General features: G+C 33.1%; 1 long non-coding RNA gene across 1 annotated transcript; it reads left to right on the top strand.

The window, feature by feature from the left end:
• Nucleotides 1–4,312: 4,312 nt before the first annotated feature.
• LOC136232333 (uncharacterized) lies at nucleotides 4,313–12,421 on the top strand. Its single transcript, XR_010690468.1, has 4 exons — nucleotides 4,313–4,356; nucleotides 4,471–4,654; nucleotides 4,988–5,128; nucleotides 12,219–12,421. It is a non-coding gene; the product is annotated as an uncharacterized lncRNA (long non-coding RNA).
• The last annotated feature ends 572 nt before the right edge of the window (nucleotides 12,422–12,993 follow it).

Below are 12,993 nucleotides of genomic sequence, written 5' to 3'. Positions count from 1 at the left end.
TCATCATTTGAATACACCATTTCATGATACCAACAAACTCTCATATCCCTGCTGATAAAATCAAAATACTAATAAATTCTCTCTGTCTCTATATTGCTGCTGCTCATAAAATAAATTCCCAAACTATTCAGAATATGTAAATTCTGCATCATCCTCATCTTCATCACTATCACTGTATACATCAAAGGAAGGGTCATTGAAAGACTCAAGCTTCAAACACTTTTCCAAAACATCGCCTTTGAGTTTCACATTCCAACCCCCTTTAATATTGACATGTGAAAGAGTAGTACAGTTAGTAAGTATGGCTTCAAGACCCAATTCTCCAAAATACTCAAAACACATCTCAAGTTTCTTTAGACCCGACATTGTATTTGCTATCGCCCTAGCCTCACTATCATCAATTTCCTTAAACATGGCAAATCTCAAGTTTCTTTTCAGATCAATTAGGCCTTTGCAGTTCTTTCCAAATTCTTCAATTCCTTTATTTGTGATATTCAAACAATAACTAATGTCTAAAACACTCAAATTCACTAGTGAACCAGCATGTGTTTCCACCATTTTATCTGTCACTTCACTAATTGGAATTTTCAGCACCTTCAAGTTTTCCCCCCTACATGTACAGAAAACATATAGATTCATGTAGGTAAATCAAATGTATATTTTTCAAGAGCAAGAGAAAGAATCCATATAGTCAAAATTTAATTTTTCCTTGTTAGGAAAAAATGTTAATTCAAATATGAAAGTTAAGGAAAGTGTGAAATTTTCCAAAATTACTCTAAACAATCCATTGGCTATCTCTGAAATTCAAATGGATTTTTGTGAACAGTCATAATCTCAAATCAAATGAATCATTTTAAACATTCAAATAGCACAAAAAAAAACAGGAAAAGATTTTTAATCAATTACCAGTTGGCAGCATAAAAGAAGCATGGATCTCCAAGCTTGTAAGCAGAGAGCAACCGAAATGAACCTCTATTGCGCTTCATAAGCTTACACGCCACCATGTCAACATCAGGGATAGAACGGTCCCGTTTCTGGCACCAGTCCTGGATGTTGATTTCTGACCAACAATAAGGTCCTGAAACACATGCTAACCAATTTTTGCAGACCAAGGAAACCAGTCCTACCCTTTCTTCTATCGAGATTCGGATGAGTATCAGAGCTAGTATTTCTGGATTCAGATCCTCCCACCCGAAAGATGAAGACGAAGACCTTTTGGACATTTCAATGTTATTTTCTTTCTGCACACTCATATTTGCCATGACAACTGAACATTCAGAAGCAACTTTTGTACTACAATCCTATTCTCCCCTCTTTTTTATACATGTACTAGAATCCTAATACTGGTATTTTAGACATTTTTGTAGTTATTAAAGGGTAAATTTGAATTTTAACTTGAGAGTTTTCCCTGGAATAAAATTTGAGTCTGATCAAATTGCAAAAGACATTACTTAGTTGTTAAACTTTTTTTAGGTATTCTAGTTAGTCACACTACTTTTATTTTTTTAAATCAAGTCCTTAAATTTTTGTTAGGTTTAAAGAATAATTAGATCTCTATTATAAGTTTAAAATCAATTAGATCCTCAAATTAATCTTTAAAGGCCATTACCCTGTAAAATCCTAAATTAGATCCAAACGTATGCTGACACCATTATTTTGATGGCTTCTATAACTAGAAAAACAATTTGGTTCTTTTTTTTCCATTGCAGTTATGATCTGTATTTTATATTTTAGTTTTGACTATCGGTCCAATTGTTTTATATTTTGGTTCGGTTATCATATGTATATTAAATTTTAGTTTTAGTTATGGGTTGAGTTATTTCATATTTTCGATTCATTATTTTGTGATATTCTCAGTTGTTTGTTCAGTTCTAGTAATCAAATAAACCTAACCGATTATATATTTGATTTTGGTTTGGATTTAACCGAATATGCTTTTATTAAAAACTGAAGCGATAACAAAAATCTAAAATATTATAAAATATTGATCTGCTTTATCTGAAATTATATAATAGTTGAACTAAAATTTATTTCAATTATTAGTGAGTTTTAGTTAACAGTTTTAATATACGTTGGGAGCCTAATTGGTGATTATAAAAGTCAGGAACTTGGTACTTTTGTAAGGTTTAGTGACTAATTTTTTTTAATTAAATTAATGTACCATACCTGCGCTAAAATCTCCGAAAATTATAGCCTCGACAACCTTTCAAGTATATATGGGTCCTTAATTTTTAGGCTTAGGTCCCATCATACCCAAGCGGGGTTAAGGGGTTGATTAGCATGAGAATGGGTTGACAAGATTTCACTTTTACCGGTGTAATTATTTTCATAAAACTAAGCAACTTGGTAGGTATGATTGAGAGATCAAATAAGGTCCATGCACCTACATAAAAAGAACTAGAAATTTGAAAGCCATTTTAATATCGAGATTTGTGTTTGTGTAACTGATTTTATGTTGATTCACCTATTTAATTTATAGTTCAAAATCAATAAAGATTGGTATAAATATGTTATTATATTTTATGGATGAACCAAAGAAAAATTAACAAACATACAAACTGAATGAAGAGTCTACAAATAATAAAAAGTGAGTTTGTGATGTATATGTGAAATAATATTATACCAAAGAATGATTATATCATATAATAACAATAATAAAGTGTGTTTTATTTAAATTAGTCTTCTATATTCAACATTTTTCAAACTTATTTTTCTTCACATGTTTTCAACTTATTGATAAACTATATCACATGTTTTCAAACAAATAAGTAAATTAAAAACTAAGTTATATATATTCAACTAAGTTATATATATATGGATGATATGTAAAAGGTACATTTGATTTACAACCATATAAAAAAACCTAAAGATATAAAATTTAAAAAAATCATTGATAATCTCAAATTCATTTAACAAATATGGAATATGAATGAAATTAATTTATACAAGATTTTCAATATTCTATTAATGGAATAAAAAATATACATGCACCATAACCATAAATGAGAATATTTTATTTCCAATCTTAGAGAAAATTATGGAAATGACAAGGATTAGCAAAAATGAATTCCTTTGGTTTTATTGATGCTTGCGTCTGTTTAGCTGAAGGATTAGTAAAACATTTCAATCGGCTTTATATCAAAAATATCACTTCCTCCATCAAATCCTACTCCCTCACTTCTCCTTCACTATTCATGATACAATTAAATTCCATCCCTCACTTCCTCTAAGATGGCCAATTAAGTGTTAGGCTTTTTCAAAATCCAAAATTTTAATATTTTGGCCTATTAGGCACTCCCAAATCCAAAATTCAAATTTTTTTTGCTCTATTAGGCCTCTTTAAATACAAATTTCTATTTTTCTTTATCTGTTAGATAGTAAATCTAAATTTCTAATTTTTTTTTTTGCCTGTTAGGCCTCCTACTTAAATCGAAATTATTACTTTTTTTTTGCATGATAGGCCCTCTCAAATCAATTTTTTTAATATTTTTTACCTATTCGACCTTCCCTAAATCCTCTTTTTTTACATGTTATGAATTTTAAACAAAATCTAGTTTATTTTTTAGAAATTGTACAATAATACTTAAAAATTGGTTTTTGACAACTCAAATGACAAGACGCGTATATACAAAAAAAAATAAGCAAATTCGATTTAACATTTTATTTTATTTTTTGCAAACGCACATATAAAATCGGCCCCCATCCAAGTAATCATGTATTCGTCACTGTGCACTTGCATTTGTTTATCAGCAATTTTGATCCTCAATCATGTGAGGTGGTGTTGAAAAGTTCCCTTGCTGCCCTTACTTCCTTGTCCATTTGTGCTAGGTGTCAATATACGTTATTTGCAGTATGAGAAAGGAGTTTATTCACGTTCTGCAATAATTGCTAGAGTATCCTTAGTTAGTGGGGTGATTTTGAAAAATATGTGTTAATTTGCTCTTAACCAATAATGATAGGGCTAAACTAATTAGTTAGTTTTTTAAACATAATTAGTTCTCTTTGATATACATAATAAACCTAAGAATTTGCAAAACAATAAATTTAAATGTTGGAAACAAATTATGATTTCATATTATTAATTTCAGCTTACTGTTTTTTTAAAGAATTTGAGCTCCTTTAATTTTTTATTAATTTTTTTCTGAAAGAATCAAAACAAATAATTGGATTCTTTTTATATAAAGCCCAATAGAATATGGGGCTTTGGCCTTTTGCCTTGTCTCTCTTAACTGATTCCATCAAACCCTAATTGGAGCTCTATAAATTCGCACTCTCCAACCTTCACTTTCCATGTCTTTGAAAACTAGTGTGATAGAGCTTCTCATTTTTCCAAATTGTCTTTCCAAAGAGGATCAGGTCAGTCTCTTCTCTTCATCTTTGATTTTCTTCTCATAATTACTTCGGATTGGAGGACATTTTATGAACGTATATATTTAGACCCATCTAATTTTGAGTATTGTATTTTATCAGATATCAGTTCAGCAAAAAGACTACTTGGAATTATGCTGGGAAGCTAGACAAAGAACTGCTCCAATTATCACATACTGCATATCAGAAAAAACTTGACAAAGAAACACACAAGAGAGCTCTCACTTCCTTCACACGCCAACTGAATAGAGAGATGTAATGATGGGTGTTCAGGCTAGCAAGGAAGGTAAGCTATTGTGAACTGAATAGATCTGACTTGGAATGTTTAAGATAAAATTAATTTGTACAAATCTAGAATATATTCTTACCAGATTTTTATATATATGAATATATCAAGTTTGCAACGTTTAAGAAATTAAAAGAAATCTTAACAAGTTCAGCGGATGAGAATCATTAGAAACTAATTTGGCGCAGGAAAACTAATGATTCAGAAATCTGAATAGATCTTGCCATCCCTCAAACTCTAGATGTGCTAATTATGATTCATGCAATGATTTTAATAGAAAAGAGGGTTAATTTTAACTTAGTTAATTCATGTGATAATTTTAATTTTGTACAGGAAGAACAATGGTAAAAGAATTTGAAGAAAATCCATGTCTAGATGATGTTCTGGCCACTCGTACAACTCAAAAGAAAAAAATGGATAAGCTAGCAATGATTGCAGAATGTCGTCAGCGAAATAACTCCCTTATCATTGCAAGTAAGTTGAGGCTCAGTATAACATTTTTGAATCAATCAGCTCAATATCTAGATGTACATTTTTGAATGTCCATTTACAAATTGATTAATGATCTTCATCAACATCATGAATATACATTTCCAGAAGACAAAGACATCAAAATTATGGTGAATCCATAATTTTCTGTTCTCTAGAACCATTTTTTTAAATATTAAAGTATACAATGTACATGTATACAACCAATTAGATTTGTAAGAGAAACAAGAGGTTCATTTCAATTTTTTGGAGGTGTTCAATTCACAAGCAAGAAGCGCCTTATTATAATTGTTTGCGTGCTACAATCTTCACTTCATAACTCATATTTATTTTTCGTTGTAGTCTATAGAAATTTGTAATTTTGTTTTGGCCTAATACACAAATAACCCCCTAAACTTGTTCAAATGTTGCAACTGCCCCCTCCAACTTTCAATTGTAACAACTTACCCCTTAAACTTGTCCAATTGTAAAACATAACCCCAAATTGGGAATTTTTTTACCCCGTACTTAAAGCAAACATAAAAATATTTCCCCAGATTCGTATCATGCCAAAGATCTGATTATCACACTCCACGAGCGTTGCATCTTTTGTATTTCACGTGTTTCTTCAATTGCAGTCCATGTCGGCAATTTGGGGTTATACTTTACAATTGGACAAGTTTGAGGGGTTATATTTTACAATTAGACAAGTTCGAGGGGTAAGTTGTTACAATTGAAAGTTCAGGGGGCAGTTGCAACATTTGGACAAGTTCAGGGGGTTATTTGTGTATTAGGCCTTTTGTTTTTTATGAACTTTGAACATTTTGTCATATTGATTTATTATTATTATTTGATGCGAATATTCTGGTAAATATATTTCCTGTCTTTCAACACAATAAAATAGAGAACTGAGTGTATGAATGAAAAAAGGGATGAATATTAATAATTGGAGAGAAAGAGAAATACAAGTAATGCTAACTCTCTCTTTTCACAAATGGGAGAGCCCTGGTAAAGCAGAAGTAACAACCTCAAAAATGCATGCCTCATACCTTTTACAGTATATAATAGAAGAATGTACTGTTCTGACAGCACACACTAACTAACTCATTCCCCAAATACCCCTATAGTAACTAACTCTCAAGTGCCCTTTTTTCTGTCCCTTCTTCCTCCTAACATACACCTGTAAAGGTTTAGGCCACTGATTATTGTCCAAAATAACCCTGTTATGAATCTTTTCTCTAACATTATTATTCAAAGGTTGGTATGATTGTAAATAAAGCCACCAATTAAGCAAGTGTATAATGTTAGAGGGCTTGAGCTTTTAGCTTAATTGGTTCCATGATATAGTATGACATCGGTTTGGACTAAATGGTCGAGGGTTCGAGTGCGGGCAATCTTATTAATTTGTGAAATTAGAAACACATGGCGAGTTGGACCCGTGTTGTACACCCATCAAGCCGAGTGGACATTTGGGATTCCATGACACATAAGCCAACCAAAATGACATTGGGATTGACATAATTTGATTCTTCCATCAATTAGTGCTCAATATCTAGATGTACATTTTTTAATTTCCATCTGCATATTGGTTAATAATCTCATGAATGAATATAAGTATAGAATGTAAGTATATACAAGCAATTATAGTATGTAAATCTGGACATTGACCAATTTTTGTCTCTGCTACGGAACTTCTTCTGGTTTGAGAGATTTACTTATAGCAGCTGCTATTTTCAAGGTATTATTCTCCAAGCACAAGCCCCAAAATATGATACTTAGTATGTTGATCATTCATACTCTTTCCCATATCTAATGAGGTTAAGGCTTCTTGTATAGTAAGTGGATCCTCTTCTACTGTGAAAGCATAAAAGTCAGAACCAAAGTCTTTAGATACTCTAGGTCTCTTACTTCTCCTAGGTTCAGATTCCTCAATCTCTTTTTGCACTATAGGTCTAACAGCAGGTAAGCTACTAGATGATGCACCCCCACTATTTCTCAATATAAAAGGAAATCTATCTTCATAAAAGTCAGCATCATTTGACTCTAAGATGACTTTTGCATTCAAATCATAGAACCTATATGCTTTCCTATTCACAGCATATCCGATAAACACACATTCATAAGCCCTACTAGCAAGTTTGACTCTCTTTGGGTCAGGAATCCTAACATAAGCCAAACAACCCCAAGTTCTAAAGTATGATAGACTAGGTGTTTTATTTTTCAAGATCTCATAAGGGGAGATTTTGCTTCTTGATTTAGGGACCCTATTTATCACATAGCAAACAGTCAAAAGGATTTCTCCCCACCAATGTGAGGCAGCACCTAAACTAAGCATTATAGCTACTACAGATTCGGTAAGTGTCCTATTTTTCCTTTCAGCCTTACCGTTCATTTCTGGTGAATAAGGTGCTGTGGTTTCATGTATAATGCCATGTGTTTTATAGAAATCAATAAACAGGCTAGAACCATATTCTGTGCCTCTATCGCTACGAAGTCTCGTGACTTTCCTATTGTATTGATTTTCTATTTCAACTATGAACAACTTAAACATGTCAAACGCTTCACTTTTATTTTTCATTAGATAAACAAAAGTAAAGTCATAACATTCATCAATAAAGGTTATAAAATACCGTTTGTCATTTCTAGTCAACTTTCCATCTAATTCACATATATCTGAATGAATTAAATCTAGAGGTTCAGAATCCCTAACAACAGATTTATGAGGTGTTTTTGTGATTTTTGCCTGACTACAATAATCACATTTAGAAAACTCATTCAAATTCAATTTTGGAATTAATCCTAAGTTACTCATATTTTTAATGATACGCTTATTAACATGACAAAAACGAGCATGACAAACATTAAAAGTACACAAAGAGTAAACAGAAGCATTCACTTTATTAATCTCAACATTCACCTTAAACATGCCTTCACTAGCATAACCTTTTCCTACAAATACATTGTTCTTAGTCAAAGTAAATAAATCTACTCCTATAGTCTGAGTAAAACCAGCCTTGTTGAAAAGATAACCCGAAACCAAATTTTTTCTCATTTCTGGAGTATGCATCACATCCTTCAAAGTTAAGGTTTTTCCAGATGTGAAGTTCAATTCCACATTACCAATTCCAGAAACAATAGTGGTATGAGAATCACCCAATAACACTTTCTTATCTTCGGTCACAGCAGTGTATGTTTTGAACATACTTCTATCATAGCAAACATGACGAGAAGCACCAGTGTCTACCCACCACCCATCTGATCCACCTATGAGGTTGATCTCAGAAATCATAGCAACAAAATTATGTTGCTCTTCAGTCAGGTTAACACTAGGAGTAGTGTTTGGCCTGTTCTTGCACTTACGTGCCATATGACCTGGTTTGCCACAATTAAAGAATAGGAAAGCAGCATATTTCTAGGTGGTTGTTGCTGTGGCCTATTTTGGTTCCTTTGAAGGTTCCAATTCAAATTAACTCGGGTGTTGCGATTTTGGATTGGTTTGCGGTTTTGATTCTTAAAATTCTTTTGAGTGGGTTTCAGAACCGCAGTGGACCTTTTAGTGTTATTAGAAACAATAAGCACTTCTTCTTTTAAATCTTGTTTTCGAGCTTCCTCCTCAATTCGGAGGCGTGTAATCAGACTTTCCATCGAAAATTCTTTTGTTTTGTGCCTCAAAACATTTTTAAAATCTTTCCACGAAGGAGGCAATTTGTCAATAATAACAGCAACTTGAAATTGATCGTTTAAAGGCATACCTTCTAAAATAATTTCATGTGTTATCTTCTGTAATTCATGAGATTGAATTTCCACTGACTTGTCATCAGTCATCTGGAATTTGAGGTAGCGGCTTACATCGTACTTTTTCCAACCGGCCTCCTTAGTGTCATACTTCCTCTGCAGAGCTTCCCAAATTACTTTTGCTGTTTTTTCTTCAGCAGTATAGTAATCGTAGAGATCGTCTGTCAATCCATTCAGTATATAATTTTTGCACAGAAAATCATTTTATGTCCATCTTTCAGCAGCACGAACACCATCACAAACATCTGCCTCATTACCATCTTCAGGAACAATTGGTTTTTCAGAAGTCAGAACAGAAGTTACCTTCTTTGTTGTGAGATAGAACAACATCTTCTGTCTCCACCTTCGGAAGTGAGCTTCTTCAAACCGGAATGGTTTATTGATTTCAGCGATGCCATTTGATTGTTCGGTAGCCATCATCGGTAATTATAAGGATTGAAATTTATAAATTAGTAAAATCAGTACTTTTAATATATTTTAAGGATTGAAATTTATAAATTAGAAGTCTAGAATATAATATTTAGGGAATGAACCGTCTTCATTAGCAGTTTACCGGTTCCTTTGGTGAAAATTCATTCCATCCGCACACTCTCTCTTTTATTGGCACGCTTTGCTTGGTTATCTCCCCACTCATGATGCTCCGCGGCTTCGAGTTATGTCTATTGTCTACCATTATTGTTTATGCCTTGAGAATTGTGAGTCCATACAACATCTGTTTATGGATTGTCGGTTTGCTCAGACGCTTTGGCAGAGTGTGTCCTTCCTGTTTGGCCAACGAATTATCACATCATATGTTACGGGTCTGCTTAGCTGGGCTACGGATCAGAGGTTTAGCTCTCAGATTTTTTCTCTTTGGTGCAGTGCAGTCCTTCATGTGCTTTGGGTAATCTGGAAAACGCGCAATGACTCCGTTTTTTCAGATTTTTCCCCTAATATCCATTCTGCGCTGAGTCTTCAATGGCTTCAAATTCGTCGGACTAATCTTCTATCATTCGCCTCTGTTTGGAACTCAATGGTTGAACTTGATCTGCTCCACACGCTGCAGTTGTTGCCTCGTCGATCCCAAGCGCATAAGATTCTACTAGTCTGCTGGTCAGCTCCTCCGCCTGGCTGGGTCAAGTGTAATTTAGATGGCTCTATTACGACTGTCAATGCCGGCTATTGAGGTGTGTTTCGGGATTCTGCTGGACACTCTGTGGGTTCATTTCCTTTTGAAACTACTTATTCCCTGGTGCATGTTGCGGAACTCTATGCTACGCTTTATGCAATTCGTTTGGCCTACAATAAGGGTTGGCATCATCTTTGGCTTGAAAGTGACTTCACCTATGTGTTGTCTCTACTTCGTCATGCCGACTTATCGGCCCCCTGGGAGAAACATCAGGAGCTTATGGAGTGTCGCGCCTTGATTCGTGAAATGTATTTTTTTGTGTTGCACGTTTTTCGAGAATGTAATCAGGTTGCGGATGTGCTGGCCAACTTTGGCAGATAAGTTCGGAGCCTCACTAGTGGGACTCACATCCTCGTTTATGTTCTAGTTATATTTGGGACAATTGTAACGGCAAAGACTTGTATCAGTTCGTTTAGTCTTACCATTTCTCTTTTTGACATTATTTGTTTTTTTATTTTATTTACTTATTTTTATTGAATTGGATTCGGGTGTAGTTGTCTGAGGGGTGCTAATCCTGTTGGGATGTCTCGGACCTCCATTCCTTATCCTCTACCTTTTAATAAAAAAAGTAAAGAAAAGGTAGCATTAAATTTTTGTCACGACTAACTAAAGAACAAACATTTTTTGAAATGAATAACGATTTTTTTAAATGAATTAAATGTTTACACTTAACTAATTCGGTAAGCAATGCTTTAATGTAACTAAAAATAAATGACCAATGGCTTAACCTATCTAAATAAAAGACCTGAGGTTTAATGAACTCAAAAATTAAAGGCCAGCGACCTCCAGATGCTTTTTGTCTAATTTTTTTTATTGATTAGGTTCTTTATCTTGTAAATGGATACATTAAGCCCCATAATATTCTAAATCCATATATCAACCCTTAATCATTTGTTTTTTAACACATTAAACGAGTCAGCTATGTGAATAATTCAAACTCTTGGTCACTATTCTTCTAAAGTAAAATAATTAAAAATTTATCTGGTGTGACAATCTATATATCAAATTGATGTGTTAAAACAATGTTATATTGATAGTTCCATTTACGGTAAATTGAGTTTGAATCACAAATATAAGTGAATAATCAAATAGAGTTTAATATGTTACCAAATAAATGATCAAGAACATAATATATATACATTTAAAATATGAATGATTTAATCAATATAAATTAAATTAATCTAGATCAATTCTCATACATAACCGCCAATCTTCTTCTCTCTTCTTCACATCTTCGTCCAAATCCCATAATCAAATATACAGACTTTCCTTTTAGTTTTGTTCATCTACTTTAAGGAGCATGAAAAAAGTTTGTATTCCTTCCCTCCTCTTATTACTTGGTTAGGTTCTTGTGTTTCTTTATTTTGTTATTTTTTTTAGTTTTTGTTCAAATATTTTATCAAATCTCTTTATGTGTACAAATTGTATCTACTTTCCAGTATTTTATCGTTTATACCTTTTTCGGATTTAGCAAAAGTGGAAACGATTTATCCGTAGATCAGTAAATCTAGGTGGTTGCAACAAAAAAACGATTCAGATCCAAATGTTCGAAGTTTGGATTACAGATGTCTTTTCAACAGATTTGTTTTAGGATTTAGATGTATGAGTTGTCCATTGGTCATTATATAGATGTATGAGTTGTCCATTGGTCATTATATAAGTTTTTTGGTGCTTAATATTTCAGTATATCGGGTTTGAAACTAGAGAGAGGGGAGGGAAGGGGGACTAAAATGGACTGGGATGTTTCAATTGGATTTTAGTAAGGAAGCACAACTATTGATTTCAGGTAGAGAGAAAGGGTGTTTTGTTTTAGAGAGAGAAAGTGTGAATATATATGATGTGTTTAAGATTCTAGTATGTTTGTCTCTCCAAATTAGGATTTTGGAATTGGAATATCAAGGCAAAACAAGTACTAGTTCAAGCAAAAATTACAATTATGTAGATACCATCTATGCAATAAAATTTGAATTGTATTGCTGACAACCAGTACAATTATTGCTGATAAAAGCCTCAAATTGTGGCTGCTAACTTAGTTCTACGTTAACTATCTTGAAGGATTGTATTTTTTGTATTTTATTTTCCAGTTTTGATTTCTGTATTTTCTGATTCTTAATTTTCCTGCTTGTATTCAAGGGATCTAGCAGACATAGGTGGAGCTAGGGGACACGGCTGCCGGAGCACCTATAGCAATGTCTGGAGAGCAGAATTCTACAACTCATTGTTGCACTTGATATCTGAAATTTGCTTATATCATTAGACAATTTCAAGTCATTTCACCTAAATTGTAATGTTTGATGTTATTATACATTTAGACCATATAAACAATTTTCGAAGAATTCTCATGAAAGATTGCACAAAGTAGACGAACCTCAATTACTGTTCATAAAAAATCATCGTTGATGTTGTCCCTTATAAACATGAACAGATGATACATATGTGAAAGAGTATGAATGGTGAACATACTAAGTCTTGAATATAGGGGCTTATGCTTGGAGGATAACATGGCCTGCAGTAAGTAAATCTCTAAAAAGAAGAATAGATATATATAGCTTGAATTAAACAGATGATAAATTTGGTTTAAGTTATTTTAAGACTATGATGTAAAGATGATTGAGAAATCTATGAAGTCGAATAGGTAGTTGTACATATGAGGATGTAATATAAAGAACTAAGTCAATCACCGGTCATCTGCATTTTCCTAGCAGCCACATCAGTCGTACCTGGTGTCTTTCTCCCTTCCAAATTCACGCAATCAATCAAGTGTACCTCCTCTGCTTCACCCATTCAGCAGGCTGATCCGGAAAGTACAAAACCTTGGCCAACTCAAATCATAAAAAATATTACCCCAAAATCCCACATTATTGTTGATGTTCTTTGCTGTTAGCATATTTACACCATACCACATTTA

Source organism: Euphorbia lathyris, chromosome 6 (assembly GCF_963576675.1).
Source record: "Euphorbia lathyris chromosome 6, ddEupLath1.1, whole genome shotgun sequence".
In the NCBI taxonomy this organism is placed as follows: domain Eukaryota; kingdom Viridiplantae; phylum Streptophyta; class Magnoliopsida; order Malpighiales; family Euphorbiaceae; genus Euphorbia; species Euphorbia lathyris.
This window is presented reverse-complemented; position numbering and strand designations above follow the sequence as displayed.